The sequence below is a fragment of the Pinus tabuliformis genome, chromosome J (genome assembly GCF_031772625.1).
Source record: "Pinus tabuliformis cultivar Carrire ecotype Pingquan chromosome J, CPIR1, whole genome shotgun sequence".
Taxonomy (NCBI): domain Eukaryota; kingdom Viridiplantae; phylum Streptophyta; class Pinopsida; order Pinales; family Pinaceae; genus Pinus; species Pinus tabuliformis.
Genome location: NC_142295.1, coordinates 142,702,407 through 142,714,033, shown reverse-complemented (window position 1 = coordinate 142,714,033; position 11,627 = coordinate 142,702,407). Strand labels below are relative to the sequence as shown.

The 11,627-nt window shown below is 39.0% G+C and overlaps 1 pseudogene across 1 annotated transcript; it reads right to left on the bottom strand.

Annotated features, from left to right (window-relative positions):
- Positions 1-356: 356 nt before the first annotated feature.
- Positions 357-11,084, bottom strand: LOC149226040 (cytochrome P450 720B2-like; annotated as a pseudogene). Its single transcript, XR_016247712.1, has 9 exons — positions 10,867-11,084; positions 10,099-10,426; positions 9,225-9,374; positions 7,638-7,874; positions 7,438-7,534; positions 1,394-1,460; positions 1,070-1,199; positions 841-959; positions 357-719 (listed from the first exon to the last, which is right to left on the bottom strand). The product of XR_016247712.1 is annotated as a cytochrome P450 720B2-like (transcript).
- Positions 11,085-11,627: the final 543 nt, after the last annotated feature.

The following is an 11,627-nucleotide window of genomic DNA, read 5'->3' as shown; positions in this document are numbered from 1 at the left end:
TCATCGGGAGATTTCTACATCTCACCATTATTCTATTTTAAATGTTATGCAAAAACTCGAGATAATATACTCTTTATATTGGGAAAGAAAGAAAAGCGCACTTGGCTGCGTTGTTAATATAACACTTTGCAACTCTTCTCTAATCAATAAATTTTTCAAAATGCAATAATTTAGCTACGTGTTCCATATGTGAATGCATTTCATAATCATAACACATGTATATCATGTCTGTATCCATTGGTTATGAATTTTTTTGTTTTGTTTTTCAATTACAATTTATTTCTCAATATATCCACAACTTGGAACCTTGCTTAAACAACTTTTTTATCTCTTGGAACATTACTTAAACAAGGATATCCAATAATAGCTGATTAATACATTATCCCCATGAAAATCAAAGTCCTCACGGTTCAGTACAGGAAATATATAAATATATGATTAATACATTATCCTCACGCTTTAATACAGGAAATACATAAATATCCTTGAAATCTACTCACACCAACAGACATGATATTTATATGTCCAAAGCGGGACAATTATTGTTTTAAGCTTCATACTTATTTACTGTTTCTAATACTCCATACTGCATCAATCAAATCCTATTATAATGCAATTAATCGTCCATTTGTTCTTGAGGATGTAGACGGATCGGAAAGCCTTTAGTCAAGTGAGAAACAGGAAAGTAGGAGATCTTATCATCCTCCAGTGGCTCCCATCTGCAAATATTAAGACAATTTTAGCACATTCTTGTAAAACACAATGTACATGTACAGCGTTCATAAAATTGATGTCTTATTTATGTTGTTGTGACTGAAGTATAAGAATGAAGAACATGACCTGAATTTGGTGATGAAGTGATGGAGAAAGAGGGCCAGCTCAAGTTTTGCCAGATGCATTCCTGGACAGAGCCTGGCCCCCCCTCCAAAAGGTATAAAAGAGGGGTTCTTTGAGAGCTCCTGCAATATAAAGTCCCAAAGATTACTAACAGAATTAGACACAGAAAGATTAGTAAGAGAATTGGATTTCCACAAAACATGAAGGGACGGTTTTGATGCTAATTAATTACATTATTTTCGAGATTCTGTTGCCAACGCCATGGGTCAAATGTGAGCGCAGAAGAATGGTACTTTTCATCCAGATGCATGCCGTTCATAAGCACCAAGACTGACCACCCTTTTGGGATAACAAAGCCTCCTGATAACAAAAGTTTATGATGATCAGATTTGCACCGAAAAGATTAAAAGAAATGCTGGAATTGGAAGTATGAGTTGAGATTTTATACATTTCAAACCTTCCAAAGAAAGTATATATACATAAATAAAATTGTAAATTCCAGTAGAAACATGAATATCAACCAAGAAGAGTAAAAACAATATATTATTAAATTCCTTTAATTTTAATTTCTGCGATTGCTTCTCTGAAAACCGCTGGAGCAACGTTGGCGAGATGATGTGTTGTTGGAATTTAATTCCAATTGCAACATAAACAGCTGGACATAAATCTGATTTGCTGTAGATATTCCAGACTGTTGGATGCCTCAAAGTCGTGCTTGATATTTTCCACATCAATGTGCATTAAATTTTCAGCATTAAATTCCCCTGCAACAGCCGACTTCATTTCTTCAAAAGGTATCACCGCTTGCTACATTCAATATGCAGATAAGCTTTAGAAGATATTTGTATTATTTTATTGTTTAAAGACAAATATGTTTTAACATGTAAATGTAATGAAAAGCAATTCTGTTTTAGGTTAGAAGAATGAAACTGAGTTTTTTCTTGTAACGCACAGCGGTGCTGAAACTGTAATTTTCTGAGATAGCAGAAATCGGTTTGTGGAACTGAAGCATTCCTGTTGTAATTCCTCTTTCAAGAGGAAGATGCTCTTCAGCATAATCTTTTGTGAAAATCCCTATATGTGAAGAAGACGAATTTGTATCAGTTGGTTTACTGTTTATAAATAGAAGTCTTATTTGCGCGTTGTTGTTACACCGTAACCAGAAAATAGTCTTGACGTCAAAACAGAGTGTTGCTGATACACGAGTTTCAGCATTGCTGAAACACCGTTGCTGATACACTGCAAACAGCAACTGACGAAACTGCGTTGTTGAAACACCAGTTTCAGTGTTGCTGAAACACCGTATTCTGCAAACGATTTTTATTTCCGTTGTGTTAAAACATAGTATTGTTCTGTTTTTCAGTTTTGTTTAGAATTATCAGAAATTCCCAACATGGTATCAGAGCTGGTCTAGGCACTCAGTGAGTCAAAAACAGAGTTTGTTTTTCATTGTAGGAGCTGTAAGAAGCTTATTGAGTAGATTTTCTCCAGCAGAGAAAGTTTTTGCTTGTTTTTATTTATACAGTCAGTATCTCTTCTTTATTTATACAGGTTAAGATGGCAGATGCTGGAACTGGTTTGACAAATTCCCAATTGTCACAGTTTAATGGGAAAAATCACAGTTATTGGTCCACAACAATGAAAGCATTGTTTGCTTCTCAAGGAATATGGGAGCTAGTTGAAACTGGCTATGCTGAACCTGCAGATGCAACAGCGTTGGCTGCTTTGACAGTAGCAGAAAGAGACCAGTTGAAGAGCGACAGGAAGAAGGATGCCAAAGCCCTCTTTTTTCTCTTCCAATCAGTACATGAAAGTGTTTTTCCACGGATTGTCGTGGCAACAAAATCCAAGGAGGCATGGGATATTCTCAAAACTGCCTATCAAGGCATGGAGAAGGTGAAGACTGCAAAGTTGCAGATGTTGAGGAGAGACTTTGAAACACTCAGCATGAAGGAATCTGATACAATAGATTCATTCTTCACTCAGGTTATTGGGTTGATAACCCAAATAAGATCTCATGGTGAGATTCTTGAAGAAAGAAGGATTGTAGAGAAGATCTTGAGAATTTTACCCTCAAGGTTTGAATCTATTGTGGTAGCAATAGAAGAAACAAAGGATCTCTCACAGTTCACATTATATTATCTGAGTGCTTCTCTTATGTCTCATGAACACAGACTTAGTAGAGGAACAGATTCCTCTTTTGAGCAAGCATTCAAGACTCAGATGTCTTTTGGCCAAGGAAAAGGTCGAGGCAGAGAAAATAACAGAGGTCGTGGAAGAAGCCAAAACAAAGGCAAAAATAATCCTGCAAGCACAAGTGGAAGGAGCTGCAATCAAAACCAAAATGAAGGTTCAAGCAAATAGCAAGCTCATCGATAAAGGTATGACAAGTCCCAATTCCAATGTCATTATTGTAAGAAATATGGGCACTATGCCAATGAATGTAGAAAAAAAAAATGACATGAATAGTAGGCAGCATGCTAATTTTGCAAACGAAGAAGATAAGAATCCAAAGATTGTGCTGTTAGCATGTAACATTGCACAAGACAAACAAGAAGATTTTTGGTTCTTAGACTCAGGTTGTAGTAATCACATGACTGGAAATATTGAAATGTTTGCAAATCTGTATGAAAATGTGAAATCTGAGGTAACAACAGGAACTGATAGTAAGATATCTGTCAAGGGTAAGGGCAGAGTCAGTATCCGAGCAAGAAATGGAGAACAGATGACTGTGCCAGAGGTATACTATGTACCTGGTCTGAAATGTAATCTTTTGAGCATTGGACAGCTCATTAACAAAGGTTACAATGTGTTCTTCAAATATGATATGTGTACAATCAGAGACATACCTCCAAGTAAGAAGATCATTGCACAGGTGCAGATGACCAGCAATAGAATGTTTCCTCTCAAACTCGGGGCAGATTTGAAGGAAGGAAGAACTATTGCAGCTGATACACAAGAAGTCTTTCAGGAACAAGTGAAAGATGAGAATTGGTTGTGGCACTTGAGATTTGGACATCTCAATTTTGGAGGCTTGAATCTATTGCACAGAAAGGGAATGGTAAAGGGATTGTCATTGATCGAGAAACCGGACAGCCTTTGTGAAGGCTGCATCTTGGGCAAGCAACACAAAGAAAGTTTTCCAGCAGGAAAGAGTATAAGGGCAAAAGCACCCTTGGAAATTGTTCACTCTGATGTGTGTGGACTGATGCAAATACCATCATTTGTCGGAAATAAATATGTTTTAACTTTCATTGATGATTACACCAGAAAGACATGGGTGTATATGCTGAAACAGAAGAGTGAAGTGTTTGAGAAATTCCACCACTTCAAAACTCTTGTTGAGAAGTAGTGTGGGCATTATATCAAAGTGCTCAGAACAGATAGAGGAGGAGAGTACATCTCCAAAGACTTTCTGCGTTTTTGCAGAGAGAATGGCATACAAAAGCAGTTCACCACGAGGTATACACCTCAGCAAAATGGTGTTGCCGAAAGGAAGAATAGGACCATTCTTGACATGGTCAGAAGTATGCTGAAGGCAAAACACTTGCCGCATGAGTATTGGGCAGAAGCTGTCATTTGCGTAGTTTACATCTTGAATAGATGCCCAACTAAAGCTGTCATGAACAAAATACCAGAAGAAGCATGGAGTGGTCAAAAGCAAACTGTCACTCACATGAGAGTATTCGGTTGTGTAGCATATGCACATGTACCGGATCAGCTAAGGCAGAAGCTTGACAGTAAGGGGGAGAAGTGTGTCTTTATTGGCTATTGTGATGAGTCAAAAGCATACAAACTCTATAATCCATCCACCAAGAAATTGATAGTAAGCAGAGATGTGCAGTTCATTGAAGATGAAGCTTGGGATGGAAGCTTAGAGAAGACAGTGCATGTGAGGACAATTGTGTCTCACGAAGAAGAGGAGGAAGGGATAGCAGCAAATAATCCTTCGTTGGTGGCTCCTCCTCCACCACAGCAAGTACAACAAACCACACCACAAGCTGGAATTCGAACAGCCTTGAGAAGTCAAGGAAGTGCTTCTCCAAGCACACCACAGGGATCAAAAATACCCTCAAGTTCGGATGGAACTCCAAACACACCAAGAAGACCAAGATTCAGAAATCTGAATGAGATTTATGAACAAGGAGAGGTAAGTAACAATACCAGTATGAATTCATTATTCGCTTTATATTGTCATGTTGATGACCCAGTTCATTTTGAAGATGTTGTAAATGAAGATAAATGGGTTGAAGCAATGAATGAAGAAATTGGTGCAATTGAGAAGAGTAAAACATGGGAGTTAGTGGACCTCCCTGAAGGCAAAGATGCCATTGGAGTTAAGTTGGTCTATAAGACCAAAAGCAATGCTGAAGGCAAGATTGATAGGCACAAAGCAAGACTTGTTGTGAAAGGCTACAAGCAGCAACAAGGCAAAGACTATGATGAAACCTTTGCACCAGTAGCAAAGATGGAAACAGTCAGAACAGTGTTGTCTATTGTGGCACAACACAAATGGAAGATTTATCAGATGGATGTTAAATCTGCATTCCTGAATGGAATGTTAAAAGAAGAGGTTTATGTTGAACAACCTCTAGGCTATGAAGTTGAAGGCCAAGAGCATAAAGTCTACAAACTGAAGAAGGCTCTTTATGGGCTGAAGCAAGCTCCAAGAGCATGGTACAGCAAAATAGATTCTTATCTAATTGAGAATGTGTTTGATAAGTGTGATGGTGAACCCACACTCTACATAAAGGAGAATGACGGTAAGATTCTTATTGTTGTTTTATATGTAGATGATTTGATTTTTACCAGCAATGATGCTTCTCTCATTGCTGATTTTAAAGAAGTAATGAAAAGTGAATTTGAAATGACTAACTTGGGCTTCTTAAGATATTTTCTTGGAATTGAAGTAGACCAAAGTAAAAATGGTGTTTTCATTTCTCAAGTTAAATATGTAGAAGCAGTGTTGAAGAGATTTAACATGAAAAACAGCAAGGCAGCTCTGACTCCAACTGTAATGGGGTTGAAATTGACCAAAGAAGACAAAAACAAGGATTTTGATTCAAAACTGTACAAGAGCATAGTTGGCAGCCTTATGTACTTGACTGCAACTAGGCCCGACATTATGCACGCTGTGAGTTTAATCTCCAAATTTATGGAAAGACTGAAAGAGACTCATTGGCAGGCAGCCAAGAGGATTATAAGGTATGTGAATGGAACGAAGGGGTTTGGTATTTTATACTCCTCTTCTGAAAGTTTCATCTTGACAGGTTACACTACAGTGATTGGGCTAGAAGTGTTCATGATAGGAAAAGCACATCGGGATATGTGTTTCATATGGGATCGGGAGCCATCTCATGGGCTTCCAAGAAGCAACCAGTTGTGTCTTTGTCAATAGCAGAGGCAAAGTATGTGGCAGCAAGAGCAGCAGCATGCCAAGCAGTGTCGCTGAGAAGAGTTCTTAAAGACTTGTGTCATGAACAAGAAAATGGCACAACCATTTACTGTGACAATAGCTCGGCAATAGCATTGTCTAATAACTCTATTTTTCTTAAAAGGACAAAGCACATAGACACCAAATTTCACTTCATACGTGAATTGGTTAACAATGGTGAGATTGTTTTGCAGCACTGCAGAATAGAGGATCAGTTAGCTGTCATCTTGACAAAACCATTGGGAAAGAAAAGTTTTGATCATTTCAGGAAATGCGTGGGTATGTAGAAAAAGCCCAGCAGTTGAAATTAAGGGGGAGTGTTGGAATTTAATTCCAACTGCAACATAAACAGCTGGACAAAAATCTGATTTGTTGTGCCTCAAAGTCGTGTTTGATATTTTCCACATCAATGTGCATTAAATTTTCAGTATTAAATTCCCCTGCAACAGCCGACTTCATTTCTTCAAAAGGCATCACCGTTTGCTGCATTCAATACGCAGATAAGCTTTAGAAGATATTTGTATTATTTTATTGTTTAAAGACAAATATGTTTTAACATATAAATGTAATAAACAGCGGTTCTGTTTTAGGTTAGAAGAATGAAACTGAGTTTTTTCTTGTAACGCACAGCAGTGCTGAAACTGTAATTTTCTGAGATAGCAGAAATTGGTTTGTGGAACTGAAGAGTTCCTGCTGTAATTCCTTTGTGAAGAGGAAGATCCTCTTCAGCATAATCTTTTGTGAAAATCCCTCTATGTGAGGAAGACGAATTTGTATCAGTTGGTTTATTGTTTATAACTAGAAGTTTTATTTGGGCGTTGTTGTTACAGCGTAACCAGAAAATAGTATTGACGTCAAAACAGAGTGTTGTTGATACACGAGTTTCAGCATTGCTGAAACAACGTTGTTGATACACCGCAAACAGCAACTGACGAAACTGCGTTATATATCTGGTCTGAAATATAACAATTATCAAAGTTTAGGGTAACTAAGAAAAAAACCTAAGGCAACACAAATTGATAAAAGCTACGGGAAAATTTTAAATGATCTTCATGAATTCATTTATATATATAAACACATGTTACAAAATTTGTAATGAGGATAAAAAAATTCTAACAACCTATCACCAAACAGAAATCGTATGTTTTGTCATGAAAGAAGTAACTAATTACATACACATTCGGTGAATTTCATTGACTGGTAGTCATCCCAATTGAGGTTTTGGTTTCTTGGACTCCCCTTTCTCTTTAACAAGTGTGGTGCATATTCCACCATCATTGCAGTCCAAGATATGAAATGCTTTTATTTAGAGTACCAATACCAATACGAAATATGAAATGCTTTTATTTATAATACATTGACACACCTTCAGTTCGCGAAGTGCCTGGGGACAGTCCGTGAGAAATTTGATAGAAAATACCATCGCTGAGGCTGAGGTCTCGTGACCAGCGAAGAGCAGGAATAGTACTAAATCTGCTATAACTTCTTCTGAATGCAAGTCTTCTTTCAAGAGTTCTCCTAAGAAATCATTATGGACAGCTTCTGGATGCTGCCTTCTGTGCTTTATACCCTCATTAATCTTTTTTATCAGAAACTCTCTGGCCTGCAGCGATGCTAGTCATTACAGCGAGCAGAGCAACGAGGGCGAGCAGCGAGGGCTTCACGGGGTCTTGCAGTAAAGGAGCAGCGAGCAGAGCAACGAGGGCGGGGGACTTGCAGGTAGGGGGAGCAGCGAGGGCTTTGTCTGCGAGGAGCGTTGGAGCACTGAGAGGTTTCAGCGTTGGAGCAGCGAGCAGAGCAACGAGGGCTTTCTCTGCGAGAGCGTAGTTCATCGTAGGAAAACGCTATATTTGAGATTTTTTAACTATTGTGAAGATTGAGCTTAAGCAAAGGAGCAGGGGTGGTGAACAGGAGCGGGAGGTAAAGCAGCAAAGGAGCAGGGGCGGCGAGCGGCAAGAGAGCGAGCGGGAGGTTTGAACGCAGCAAAGGAGCAGGGGCGGCGAACAGGAGCGGGAGGTAAAGCAGCAGGTCCGAGGGTTTGAGGCCAGCAGGAGAGGTGAATCTGAGCGGGAGGTTTTGTGCGTAGGCGAGAGGGAGCAGGAGCAGGGGCGGGAGGTTTTTGTGCGTAGGAGAGAGAGAACAGGGGCGAGAGGGAACAGGAGCAGGAGCAGGAGATCCGGGAGGAGCAGGAGCGGCAGATCCGGGAGGTGCTGGAGCGTCTCCAAAGGTGAGCAGGGCGTGAGGAGCGGGCTCCCTTGAGTCAGGCGGCGAGAGGCTAGCAGAGGGGTTTTTTCCTTCAGGCTTGTTTTCATCTTCTGGTTTCTTAGTCTTCTCTGAGCGGGGGCGAGGCGGCTTCCCATGCCGCCTCTGCCCCCTGTTCTCGCCTCTGCTCCAGTGGGTCTTCTCCTTCTCGGTGGCAGTTAGGTTTGTTCTGGCCGCAGAATATCCTTTGGAGCGTTGAGGGAACTATGGGCTTTGCTCTGTTTCGTGCCGCTTCTATGGATTTTTCTGTTGGTCTTTCCTGCAGGAAGATGCGGTTGATTGTGGCTGTGATCTTGTTTCTCGTCTGGTTCGAGTGGAGAGTTTGAGGGGGCGGGGAAGGAGTGGCTTCTTTCGCTGCTCTCTTCCTCATTTCGTGCCTCTCCTTTTGAATTGGGCGGTCAGATCTTGCGCTTTTTTCCGTTGCTTCTCTGTTCTATGATTTGGTGCCACTTCTGCACCTTTCAGATGGGTTCGCCTTGTTTTCAGGGCATTATTGGCCTTTCGGGGCTTTATCTGGTGATCTGTTTATGCAGATTTGTATGTGGCTCGGTCCACGGTTTGGCTTATGCTTCTTGCATTTGCATGATGTAATCTCTTTCTATTTATGAATATATATTGCTTTTTTCTTCTGAAAAAAAAAGAACCAATTAAATTAGTTATCAGTAAAATAAGGGAGAAAAGTATTGAGTACCTTCAATCCTTTCCAGTACGCTGTACCCGGCATTCTAATGGGAAGGACAACGAAAGATTTAGAAAAATCGCCTAATGCTTTACCGATCTCTTCCGTCTCCTTGGACGGAGATAAGTCCAGCAATTGTTTTGCCATCAAGTTCAGAACAAACTGTAACAAATATCACATGTGAGACAAATCCAATTTAAGCGGAAAACAGTTAGTTCACCACCATATATACCACATGGGAGACAAATCCAATCTGATACCAGTAATAAAAGGCAGGTTTCGTAGTTCAATTTGGTTTGATTTCGATAAATGTTTAATAAATCCATAACGATTAATGCTTAAATAATTCGTAGCTTTTCTACACTTTAAAGAATGCTTAAAGAGTGCATAGCTTTTCTAGAATTTAAAGAATGCTTAAAGAATGCATAGATTTTTCTAAAATTCAAAGAATGCATAGATTTTGTAAAATTCAAAAACTGTATAGATTTTTTTAGAATTTGAAGAATGCATTTAAATTTAAAGATTGTATAGATCGAAGATTTTCTTAGTTATTTATATTTGAAGAAATTTTCCTGATGGAATTGTGTATAGGATTGTGAAATTTTTCTGATGGAGAGTCTACCCTAAGAATTGAGAGTATGTTCCTATACACAGTTACATCAGGAAGTTTTCTTGAATTGAGAGCATGTTCCTATACACAGTTACATGAGGAAGTTTTCTTTAAATATACAGATTTTCTAAAATTCAAAAAGTTGTATATTTTCTAAAATTCAAAAAATACACAACTTCTCTAGAACTTAAAAATTGCTTGAAGAATGGATAGATTTTCTAAACTTCAAAGAATGCTTATTCATATTTTTGGAATCGGTTTCTTGATGGTGCTTACCTGATGGCACTCATGATAAAGATGGATATGCCCCTTGGCTTGCCACTGGGCGAAGGTGCTGTGCATAAGGTTCTGTATGTGCTCCATGAAGTGCACACTCAACCTCTAGAACCTCAGGAAATTTACGGCCGTTCCGTGGAGCTTCTTCTGGAGATCTCCGTACACCGAAAGCAAACCGTATTTGCCGATGAGTTTTCGAAAAGGTCTCAGATAGCTGGATTGAACCAGCCTGCCTTCGTGTTGCAGAATATACTTGTTGAATTCTGGGTCCACAGACACAATCATTCGAGATCTTCCAAACAAATTTGTTCTGAATATCTTCCCATACCTGCGCAGTTCGCGTTCACAGAATTCACATATTGTATTTGATTTATAAAATACGCGCCAATGTTAAAATTAACAGTACTTTAGCTCTCGATCTTGTACGTTAAAATTAAGAGTACCTTAGCTGTCGATCTTGAACGTTAAAATTAACAGTACTTTAGCTCTCGATCTTGTATGTTAAAATTAAGAGTACCTTACCTGTCGATCTTGAACGTTAAAATTAAAGAATGCATTAAAGAATTTAAAGAATGCTTAAAGAATGCATAGATTTTCTAAAGAATTAACAATACGTTAGCTTTCGATCTTGAACGTTAAAATTAACAGTACCTTAGCAGTCGATCTTCAACGTTAAAATTAAAGAATGAATTAAAGAATTTAAAGAATGCATAGATTTTCTAAAGAATGCTTAAAGAATGCATAGATTTTCTAAAGAATTAACAGTACCTTTGCTCTCGATCTTGAATGAATTGGCGTGGTTGAGAACTGGAATTAATCCCTCGCATGAAGCCCAAGGATTCTCCAATCAATGGCCACCCTCTGGAACCGGGAGGCAAATTGTAGCCTCGACTGTCCACTATTCTGTAGAGCTGAAGCAGTATCATCGCCAGAACGAAACAGACGAAGCCCACCAGCCATGAATACGTAACACTAGTTTCCGCCATGATCCCCAATTCAATGCTTTCCTCGGAGCACAACTATCCCCTCTCTTACTTTGAATGCTATAAATGGGCTTATCAATTAATATACGCTACGCTTAAATTGGTCCCCACTGCCCCCTACGATTCCGTATTCTGGCATAGGATTCCAAATGTTTTTGTCCACTTCCCATGCCCCGCCCACTGCTTTGATTGGATTCTCCTTTTTGTTGTGTGCACGGGCTAATTCATCCTGAAACCAGTACACCATCTGCTTGAATAACCTCGTGATCCTGATGCCAGTCTGAGCAACCACTTGCAAATGGTTCCAGTTTGATGGTGCTATCGTTTTCTACTTTAGGCCAGAATTTCAAAATGTACCGTTTTCTACTTTACGCCAGAATTTCAAAATGTACCCCAGAATTTCAAAATTTATTAGATTTGATGTGAAATCTATATAAATTGGTCGGTAAACTTAACTCTCAAATTAAATGGTTAGTACACGTTTAATTAAATGTGTCCAAACTCAACTTAATTTAATTGGTCGGTAAACTTAATGTGTCCAACTAA